The 10141-nt window shown below is 34.6% G+C and overlaps 1 long non-coding RNA gene across 2 annotated transcripts; it reads right to left on the bottom strand.

The window, feature by feature from the left end:
• Positions 1-7903: 7903 nt before the first annotated feature.
• Positions 7904-10141, bottom strand: LOC130742853 (uncharacterized). 2 transcript variants are annotated; one of them, XR_009021287.1, is made up of 5 exons: positions 9544-10140; positions 9379-9444; positions 8972-9090; positions 8353-8466; positions 7904-8257 (listed from the first exon to the last, which is right to left on the bottom strand). It is a non-coding gene; the product is annotated as an uncharacterized LOC130742853 (long non-coding RNA). The 2 variants fall into 2 exon arrangements; XR_009021286.1 differs by having other exon boundaries at positions 7904-8466; positions 9544-10141.

Raw genomic sequence — 10141 nt, 5'->3', positions numbered from 1 at the left:
GTTTGAAGGCAAGGAGAGTTGGAATTGATAAAGCATAATCAGCTTTGGTTTGTTTTGGTTGTGAAGATTGGTTTTGAGCAGTGGGCTCAGATTTTTGGACAGTGGGTCCAGATTGATGGGCAGTGGGCCCAGATAAGATTAAAGAGTCAGAGATTATAATACCTTTGCTTTTTTCTTTGTTTCTTCCTCTTCCTCGGGAGGAGGAGGATCCTCCTCTGGAGGACATCTTATGATCTTCCCTGCAAATATTCACGAGTGAGGAAATCAGGGAGAGAATTGTTAGATCCTTTTATATATTCAATATCGAAGTCAAAAACGCTTAAAATAGCTTGCCATCTGGCAAAGATATGTTTTGAAGCTAAGTTTTTGACATCTTTTTGTAAGATTTCTTTCGCAGATTTGCAGTCTACACGGACTAAGAATTTTTGATTAATCAAATCAGATTGAAATTTTGAAATAGATAAAACGATTGCTAAAACTTCTTTTTTGACAGTAGAATAATTCTGTTGAGCAGGATTCCAATGTTTTGAAGTAAAAGCAATAATTTGTTCCTTGTCAAAAACCTTTTGTTTCAAAATACCACCAAAGCCAATATCAATAGAGCCATCGAGTTCACGGATAAATTCCCTGATCAAATCATTGACAAAACCCAACTACAAAGATTCCTGGGTTGTCTCAATTATGGACTCAGCAAAGAAAATGACAACTCCCTAATTACCCGTGAAGACAGCCAACAAGCCTTCTGGAAAGAGAAATTCCTGGCCGGTCTTCCTAAATCTTTTGGCGACAAAGTTCGTGAGAAACTTAGAAGCCAAAATCCGGGGGGAGAAATCCCATATCACACCCTTAGTTATGGACAGCTCATAGCTATCATTCAAAGAGTTGCTCTCAAAATCTATCAGGATGACAAAATCCAACAGCAACTCACTAAGGAGAAGTCTCAGAATCGCAGGGATTTGGGTACTTTCTGCGAACAATTCGGAATTCAAGGTTGTCCCAAGAAACCTAAACCCAGAAAGCAAGATCCTCCTCCCAAACAACAATGGAGAAAGAGATCTAGCAGGAATGATCATAGGAAACCCAAGCCTAGATCAAAACCCCAATCTTCGCAAATTCCAAAGAACCCTCCTGAGACTAGACCCTCTCAAGGAAAAGATGTTACCTGCTACAACTGCGGCAAGCCGGGCCATATTAGCAGGTATTGCAGACTCAAAAGGAGAATCTCTGAGCTTCATCTTGAACCTGAGATCGAGGACAAGATCAATAATCTCCTCATTCAAACTTCTGATGAAGAAGAATTTAATTCCTGTTTTTATTTTTCTGTTTATGGAAGGCTAAGCCTCCTGTTTTAATTCCTGTTTTAATTTCTGCAATTTAATTTTCTGCAAAAAGCCCCTCCGTGAGCCCCTCCGTGGTGGCGTCCTACTTCTCTTAATCCTCTTCTCATCCCCCTCCTTCTGCTTCCGACCCCCTCTTGGTATCAGAGCCTGATGGGGAAGTAGGAACATGCTAAATATGTTAGATATAAGTTATTTCTCTGTTCTGTTCTTATATAATTAAGCACTATGGTCGGGATCTGGACTGGTAAGTACACAACTCAGCTAAACTAAAATGAAATCCTTTTTGAAGATCTCTCAGGATTATTTATATTCAGACTTATGATCATATCTGCAGCGGAGGCGTTGAAGGCAGTAAGTCCCTGTGTGGCAGTAAGTCTATATTGGCCATACTACAGATATGATATGTTAAGTTCAGAATATTTTTAATGTCCTTGTTTAGCTTTTCTTTTGTGGTGGCTTTAGTCTGATCCAGATCTATACTGCTCAACTATTAAGAACAACACAGAACCTAACCTATATTTCTAATTTATTTATCTGTTTCTATAGAACCAGGTGATGGCGATGATACTTACGGGTGAGGAAGATTTGTCTTTTATGATGCTTCGCTCTTTTTCCTCCAAGCTTTCTTTCAAATCTTCCCAACCCTCTTCTTCTTCTATCGATCATCCTCATCAATCCAATCAATTATCCAAATCTGTCTTCAAAGAAGAAATTCATTTTGAAGATATCAATCAAGATCTTGACAACTGGGAAATTCCAAAAATTTCTCATGCTGAGATCTACAAACCAAACGGATCCTTTTTCAAACGATCAGATTTCATTATCAAAACCGTTGAGCTGTCCATAACTAAGGGTGTGATATGGGATTTCTCCCCCCGGATTTTGGCTTCTAAGTTTCTCACGAACTTTGTCGCCAAAAGATTTAGGAAGACCGGCCAGGAATTTCTCTTTCCAGAAGGCTTGTTGGCTGTCTTCACGGGTGTAAACCCTGGTCAGGAAGGTATCCTTATACCATCTGAAATCACCCAAAGATTTGCACTTCAGATTGGACAAAAGATCACCAGATCTGTCCTTGATGAGGGAAGGATCTCCAACAAAATGTTGGGCTATGGTAAAGATTAAGGAGTTGACAGCATCAGAGATGAATTTGCCATCTTCCATGATAGGATTACCTTCTTCATCAGTCTTGACAGCGGTCAAGATCTGATCCTTCTCGTCTTGAGTGAGATAATTATCCCACCAACCTTTGAGCTGGCCACAGAAACCAGCAACCAAGACTTCAACGATAAGAGATTCAGGACAATTGTTGGCGGTAACATAGGCAGTGGCTACCATAGTCATATTTTGGAGGATTTTGGTGATGCCATACTCGTTTTCACCATCAATATTCCATTCATAGACATTGTTGGCACTGAAGCTTTTGAAGTTTGAAGATTCTTCTAAAAGAAGATCAGGAGCAGTAGCTCTAGGATAGTAGAGCTTGGTTTCTTTTCTCCACTGATTCTTAGAATTGTGAATGACAGTATTGACCGGAATACTCTTGATAGATTGAACGTCAGACTTCATAGATTGAATATCAGAATCAGACTCAACCTTACCATCTTCAATATTATTTAAAGAAGTAGAGGTATTACGAGTAGAAGTACGAGTTTTTGGAGGAGGAGGAGCAGTAATAGTGGGATTAGAAACTACTTCCGGAGTAGGTTCCGGAGTCTCAGGAATAACTTGTTTGAGAAGCTGAAGTTGCTCTACCACCTTTTGGAGGAGCTCATTGTCAGATTCCTTTTTTGCTCGAAGAGTTTGAGCCGAGTGTCTGGAACGGCTACTGATTTGAAAAGGTTTGAAAAGAGGTTTTTCAAGTTGACATCCTTTAGGGATATCAAGATTAGAAGAGGAAGGTTCAATCTTGACCTTTTCTTTTCCTTTCCTGGAAGAGGAATCCTGCACTTGGGATTCTCCAAGAATTTGAAGATACTTATTGGTATAATTGGATTGTTCCATGAGGTCTTTGATGTCTTTACCAGTGACATCACCTTCTTCTTTCCTAGTCTTGAAGGGAGAAGCTAGGACAGGTGTAGATTGAGCTCCTTTAAGAAGGAAAGGAGTTTTAGGTGGCAGGTTAGAAAGGGTTTCTTTTCCATCCTTATGCTGCCATTTAACCATGTCAATTTGGAAGGGGTAAGATTTCCAATTCTTGTTGGCATAATCTTGAAACCATTCAAAAAAGAAGATGTTTTGCTGGGTTTTCTCAAGGAACCCATAGAATTTTTCTTGGATCTTCTTTCTCTTTTCACCCTGATACTTAGCAGCATAACCTTTTTAAGACAATCAAGATCTTGACAACTGGGAAATTCCAAAAATTTCTCATGCTGAGATCTACAAACCAAACGGTGAAATAATGCTTAAGGTAAAGACCACAAAAGATCAACAAACAAAGTGATGATACAAAGGTGAAATATAAAAACAACATAACTTACTCAAAACAAAAAAGTACTAGTAATTAAAGATCCAAACAAAGGAAACATCCTAACAAAGAAACCTGAACCGCACCATAACAAATTAATAATAATAAAGCAGACCCAAAGTCATGCATCTATGAGGAAATTGACAACACAAGTCATATTAATACATTGAGAGCAGTCAATGATAGCAGAGAATAATAAAATAGCCAGAAAACTATGAAACAAAACAAAAATAGTTTTACCCTCTCCTTCTTTTAGTATTACTCTGTTTTTTCCTTCCTCAGTGTATTGAACTTTGTTTGGTTCACACAATTTATAGAGTTAAGTTCTAATAAAAAAAATTCATATCATAATCAATCTAAATAAATTTTGTCACAAATTACTATTATTAAACTCCATGCAATATTATGATCAATCTAAATATAATTTGTCTCAATTTACTATAATTAAACTACATGTATGCAACTAGTGTTTTTCCCCGTGCGCTGCACGGTGAAAAAAATTCAGAATTACTTACGTTATTAACAACATCGTTTCAACGATAAAAAATATAAGTTAAGATTTGAGTTACGTCATACTTGTTTTGATGAACAGAAAAATCAATTAAATCAAAAGGATACATTTTAACTTACACAAAATATAAGTTAAGATTTGAGTTACGTCATACTTGTTTTGATGAACAGAAAAATCAATTAAATCAAAAGGATACATTTTAACTTACACAAAATTTCAACTGAATCCAACAAACTAACATTATTACAATGTTATAATTCAGCAATGAGAAGGGTATAAAACAATATCTCAATTGTTGCTTGATCTCCCTAATTGAATTAAAAGTTGATTGTGTCTGCAACAAATTTATAGAATTATTAATAAAGATACGTAAACTATGATGCGCAATATACAAAGATTTTTTAAATCTAAAGGAAAAAAAACTAATAAATTATATGTTATGGAATACTTTTTCGTACACGACATTCCGAGTGCAATTAGAGAACTCATTTGTCATCCACAATTAGGATCTTCAACCTTTTTCTAGATTTTACTCTTGATAGGGCAACATACAACTCACCGTGCGTGAATACAGGCATAGGAAGATATAATCCAACATGTGATAAAGATTGGCCTTGACTCTTATTTATAGTCATAACAAAACAAACAGTTATTGGAAACTGTCTTCTAGAAAATTTGAATGAAAGACCAGTGTCAGAAGGAGTTAAGCTCAACCTAGGAATATAAACCGGTTTACTGGATTTTGTACCTGATAGGGTTGTAGCAACAATAATATACGGCGTCAAAGCATTAACCATCAATCGAGTGCTATTACACAATCCTAAGTTACATATAATCATTTTAAAATTTTTAATACCCACACAACATGTTTTCACTATTTATCATGTAATTTGTACAAAAAATAATGTACACCACATACTTTTAAAATGAAATTAAGTTCATGGTGAAGTTTCCTATTATATTTGACACATTAATAAATATTTTGATTATAAACAATTTAAAATACTAAAAATGAAAGAACAATCATAATGAAGATATAGATATTCAAAATAACATAAATTCGGACAATTATAGTGTTATATACTCATAAACCGATTTAACCAATATAAATAATTTGGAAAAAAAAAAAGAAATTAGTTAGTCAAAATCTTCAGTTCTGCACATGGGTTGTATAAATGATTTTTTTCCTTGAAGATGTAAATACACATATTCCAATCTATTATGTTTGAGACTTACAAAGTGAAACCAAAATACATAGATATATATATAATTTATCCTAATTTATTTAATGTCATATTAACAGTGCACTTAAGTTATTTAAAAATAATTCTTCGATGAAAAAAAAAATTGAAAATTAACTTTTATATTAGCTTTAACATGAAAGTGTTTTCAAGTAGAATGTTCTTACCCGTGCACGATGGATTTTACTCTTATTATTTAGGCATGCACCAATACAACGATTCAATCACAAAATTGATATACTAAAATCAATATTTGCAAATATTTTAGCTGCTAGAATTAAGAGACTAAAAAAATAGGCTTAAAGGGTCCAAAGGCCCCTGAAATTACAAAGGGAATCAAATCCAGGACCTAGAAAAATTTTGCATCAAATTGGGTCCCTAAGAATTTTTTTTTAATTCAATTAAGGCCAAAGTGTGCCAGAGCTCAATTTTGTCCTAGTTAGCTTTTCTAGGTGGCTTTTTTAATTTTTTTTAATTAGAAAAATTAATTAAAAATAAAATTTTAATTCCAAGTCAGTTATGTTAGCAGAAAAAAAAAACTTAATAAAATCCTAATCTAAACATAAATCTCTAATCTAAACATAAAATCAAATCCCTAATATAAACATAAAATCAAATCCCTCAAATTAACCCTATCTATCCATCTTCAGCCCCAATTTCAACCCTAACGAAGAACACCTCCAGAGAACACCTCCACCTCCACCTCCAGAGAACACCTCCACCTTCATTGAAGATGAAGATAAAACAAAATTTCAAAACAAGAAACAAAAGAAGGACATACACGCTTGTATTTCCCCAAACCCAGATTGTATTTCCCTTCATCCCAAAAGAAGAAGAAAAAACCCAAACCCTTTCAACATCTCCATCACAAACCCAAACCCAAATCTCGGATTTTCCAGATCTGCAACTAGCAAGCCACAACCAGCAAAGCCACAACGGCGAGATTCCTAGAAGCGGTTCCATGGACAATTTCTTCAACGAGCTCTTGAAGGATACGCACGCTTGTATCCACCCCCACGCGGCCACAGAGGACAAAAATGAAGAGAAGAGGAAGAGATTAAGATATTCAGCCATGGCCTTTGGGCACCGCCACCACATGTTCAGAAACCAGCCATCGTTCCTCTTCTTGGTTTGGGACAGATCGAAATCTCATTCTTCGTGTTCATCTTTTATGGGTATGGTGGGGGTTGAGATTGGACACAAAGTTCGAATTTTGGGTTGAGATTGGGCAGAAAGAGGAGTGTTTCCTTATGGGTTTCTGAGATTGGACACAAAGTTCAAATTTTGGAGTGTTTTGGTGAGGTGGTGTTGTACGATGGTGAAGGAAAAGTGGTTTTGGGGTTGAGGAGATGATAGAGGAAGGCAGGTCGGGAGAGGGTGCGGAGGATGAGGGAGTGAGCAGAGGAGGAAAGAGGGGAGGAATGATGGGAAGGACACCAGTTGAAGAAATGGAGTTTGTGGGAAAGGTGAAGAGATCGGTTGGATGGGATTTGGAGGATGACATGAGGAGGTGCTTCTGTTGAGGAGGGAGGAGATTCAGAACAGAAGTTGCAGCTTCAAATTGGGTATTTGGGGCTTAATTGAAGAGATTGGTTAATTAGAGCTGAAATTAGTTAAATTGGTGATTTTATTAAGTTTTTTAATTTTTTTCTGCTTAAATAAATGAGTTGGAATTAAAAAATAATTTTTTATAATTTTATAATTAAAAAATAAAATAAAAATGACATGTGGAATTGCTGAGTAGGATAAAATTGAAGTCTGACAGCATTTGTCCTTAATTGAATTAAATTTTTTTTCTTAGGGACCAAATTTGATGCAAAATTTTTCTAGGTCCTGGATTTGATTCCCTTTGTAATTTCAGGGGCCTTTGGACCCTTTAAGCCAAAAAAATATAAGCATTCAACAAAACAAAACCACAACAAATATCGCACAACCCGCAAAATTTTACACAACTTTAAACAAACAATAAAAATAATAACATATTATTAATGCTTATTTACCAATTTTAAACAAACAATAAAAATAATAACATGTTATTACGGTAATTTATTAGGAAATTATTTCTAATTTTAGGTAATTGGATATTATTAAAAAATAATAGCTTTGAAGTGCATATTTCTTCTAAAAACTTAATGTAGTCGATTGTAAAATGTTCATTCCCGTGCTTTGTATTTTTATTACATAATTTTGTATCCTAAGTTACAGATAATCATTTTAAAATTTTTAATATCCGCACAACATGTTTTCACTATTTATCATGTAATTTGTACAAAAATAATGTACACCACATACTTTTAAAATGAAATTAAGTCCATGTAATTCTTTGCTTGGTATAAAACATTTGAAATTTATTGTAATGAAAACATTTAAATGAAGAGAAATAAATACACATTTGGAGTATACAATACTTAAACTTATCTTGTGCTATGTCTTAAATTCTATGATCATCTTTCCATTATACACAGAATGGAACAAATGGCCAATGATAATTCAATCCTAAATTAAGTTGAACACTTGATGCTGCTATCAGGGCAACCTTATTTTAATATCTGAAGCGTAAGCTGCCACATTCCCTTGCCTTTGACAATTACTTTCTTAAAAACCCTTTTGGATTTACAAATCTCGCTCTAGGATGAAGCTATTCATGTGACTTTGATGACCAAATTTGATCAGGCCAATTAAAGTTGCATTCTGACATACCCTTGCAAAAAAATTAAAAACAATGATATAATTAGAGTTTTCACTAAAACTTGACGCTACAAAGAATAACAGACTTATATATATATATGAACTCACAAAACTTCAGGTTCAATTGAGCTGAAAAACCAATCCGATACTATATTACTTAGGCATTGCAGACTGCAGAAATCTTCAATTGTTCACATTACAGTGCTAATTCTTGTTCTCATCCTGCAGCAAAATTTAATCAGCTGAGTTTCTTAAGCCAAACCTCTAAAATCTTACCTGTAACACGTCACTTTACCATTAAGAAATAAAGAAAAAAAAACCGTTAAACATACAAAAGGTTGAGCAATTCCCATCCAACAAAGTAACCAACCAAGAAACCATTCTCTTTCCATTAAGACACATGGAAAGAAAGTTATGCAGCTATTCTACATGGAAACATAGTTGCAAAACTTAAAGAGGGAGCAGTAACAAAAGTAACATAAAGAAATTAACATAATGGAAACCGTTTTGCAACAATTAAGCAAAAAAATGGTTATAGAGTACTACAACAAAAAATAAGGATCTAGGTTAGACTTCAGAAAGAATGGCTATAGAGTGCCTTGATGCCCATTGGCTTTGCTTCCTCTTTAGCAATCCATAGCAAAGAATCTCAATAACCTTTGGTCCAAAAGAAAGATTGTCTCACCCAATGATATGGAAAAGAAATAACAAACTATGACAAACTCACATGGCAAGAAGTTGGACCGTGCCTTTGAAAACTCTTGTTTTGATTCAATAGTTCCTCACATAGAGTGATCCTGTATATGAGACTTGTTGGCAGTAAATTAAACCATGACGATTCCTCCACTACAGTGTAAAAATACTAAATTAAAAAAGAATGCGTATATGGTTGGCTCTATGAATGAGCACGTAAAATACCAAAAAAATTGAAAAAATGATCAACAAATTTGATCTGAAAAAATAAAATTTGAAATACAGATCAAGACCAAAACAAATATTTAGTTTCTCTCAGGTGATAACACTGAAACTTGATTGCAACCCTATGATAACATGAAATTTTCTAAATAATACTGATAGCATACAGAATATGGAAGTAACCAATAACTATGATAAAGGAAAGTAAGATTGGAACACCTTAATCACTTCTGCTATTTGAATTCCCACAATCAGGTTCAAGCACATTCACCAGCCAAAAATAACCTGAAATTACATATCAACTAATTCAACGAAAAAATAAAAGTATTTTCGTGAGCAATTTTGGGGCAAATGTTGTGTTTGGAGTTCAGATTAGATTAGTACCTGCTTATAACTTTGAAGGGGTAAAGGGGAAATTGAAGCCAGGAGAGGAAGAAACCTGTTCGAGAGAAGTGCAAGAAAAACCAGGAGGATGGGGAATACCGCGAGAAGTTGAATTGCCAATGAAACCAATGCCCCATCTTCGTCCCGACGCTGATCCCATCGCTCCCTTTCCTTTCTTCATTCTCTTCTAATCTCGGATTGTTGATTCGAATTTGCTTCTCTGTGTCTTCTTCTGCTACTCCAAGTGCAAAGGGTTATTCAGATTGTGGAACTCACAAAGCATGAAGCACGTGGGAGCAAATTATTGCAACTGCAAAGATGGGAGAAGAAAATAATGAAGCTCCATAAATATTTTTTGTGAAAAACTGGTGCATTGAGAAGATTTTATCATTTGAAACAAATTTCATATGTTATTTATAGGTGAACCCTCATGAATCCTATCAAAAAAATATGTGATAGAATCTATAAAATTTAACTCGGATTTTTAAATCATGTCTAGGAAATATAGATTATGAATGAATGTCATTGAATTGATTTTCAAGGAAATGCTATACACATGATTCTATAAAAATTAATAAGATTTGAAATTCTCTATTTC

Source organism: Lotus japonicus, chromosome 3 (genome assembly GCF_012489685.1).
Source record: "Lotus japonicus ecotype B-129 chromosome 3, LjGifu_v1.2".
NCBI lineage: Eukaryota > Viridiplantae > Streptophyta > Magnoliopsida > Fabales > Fabaceae > Lotus > Lotus japonicus.
Note: the sequence above shows the minus strand (reverse complement) of the source record. Positions and strands in the feature narration are given on the sequence as shown.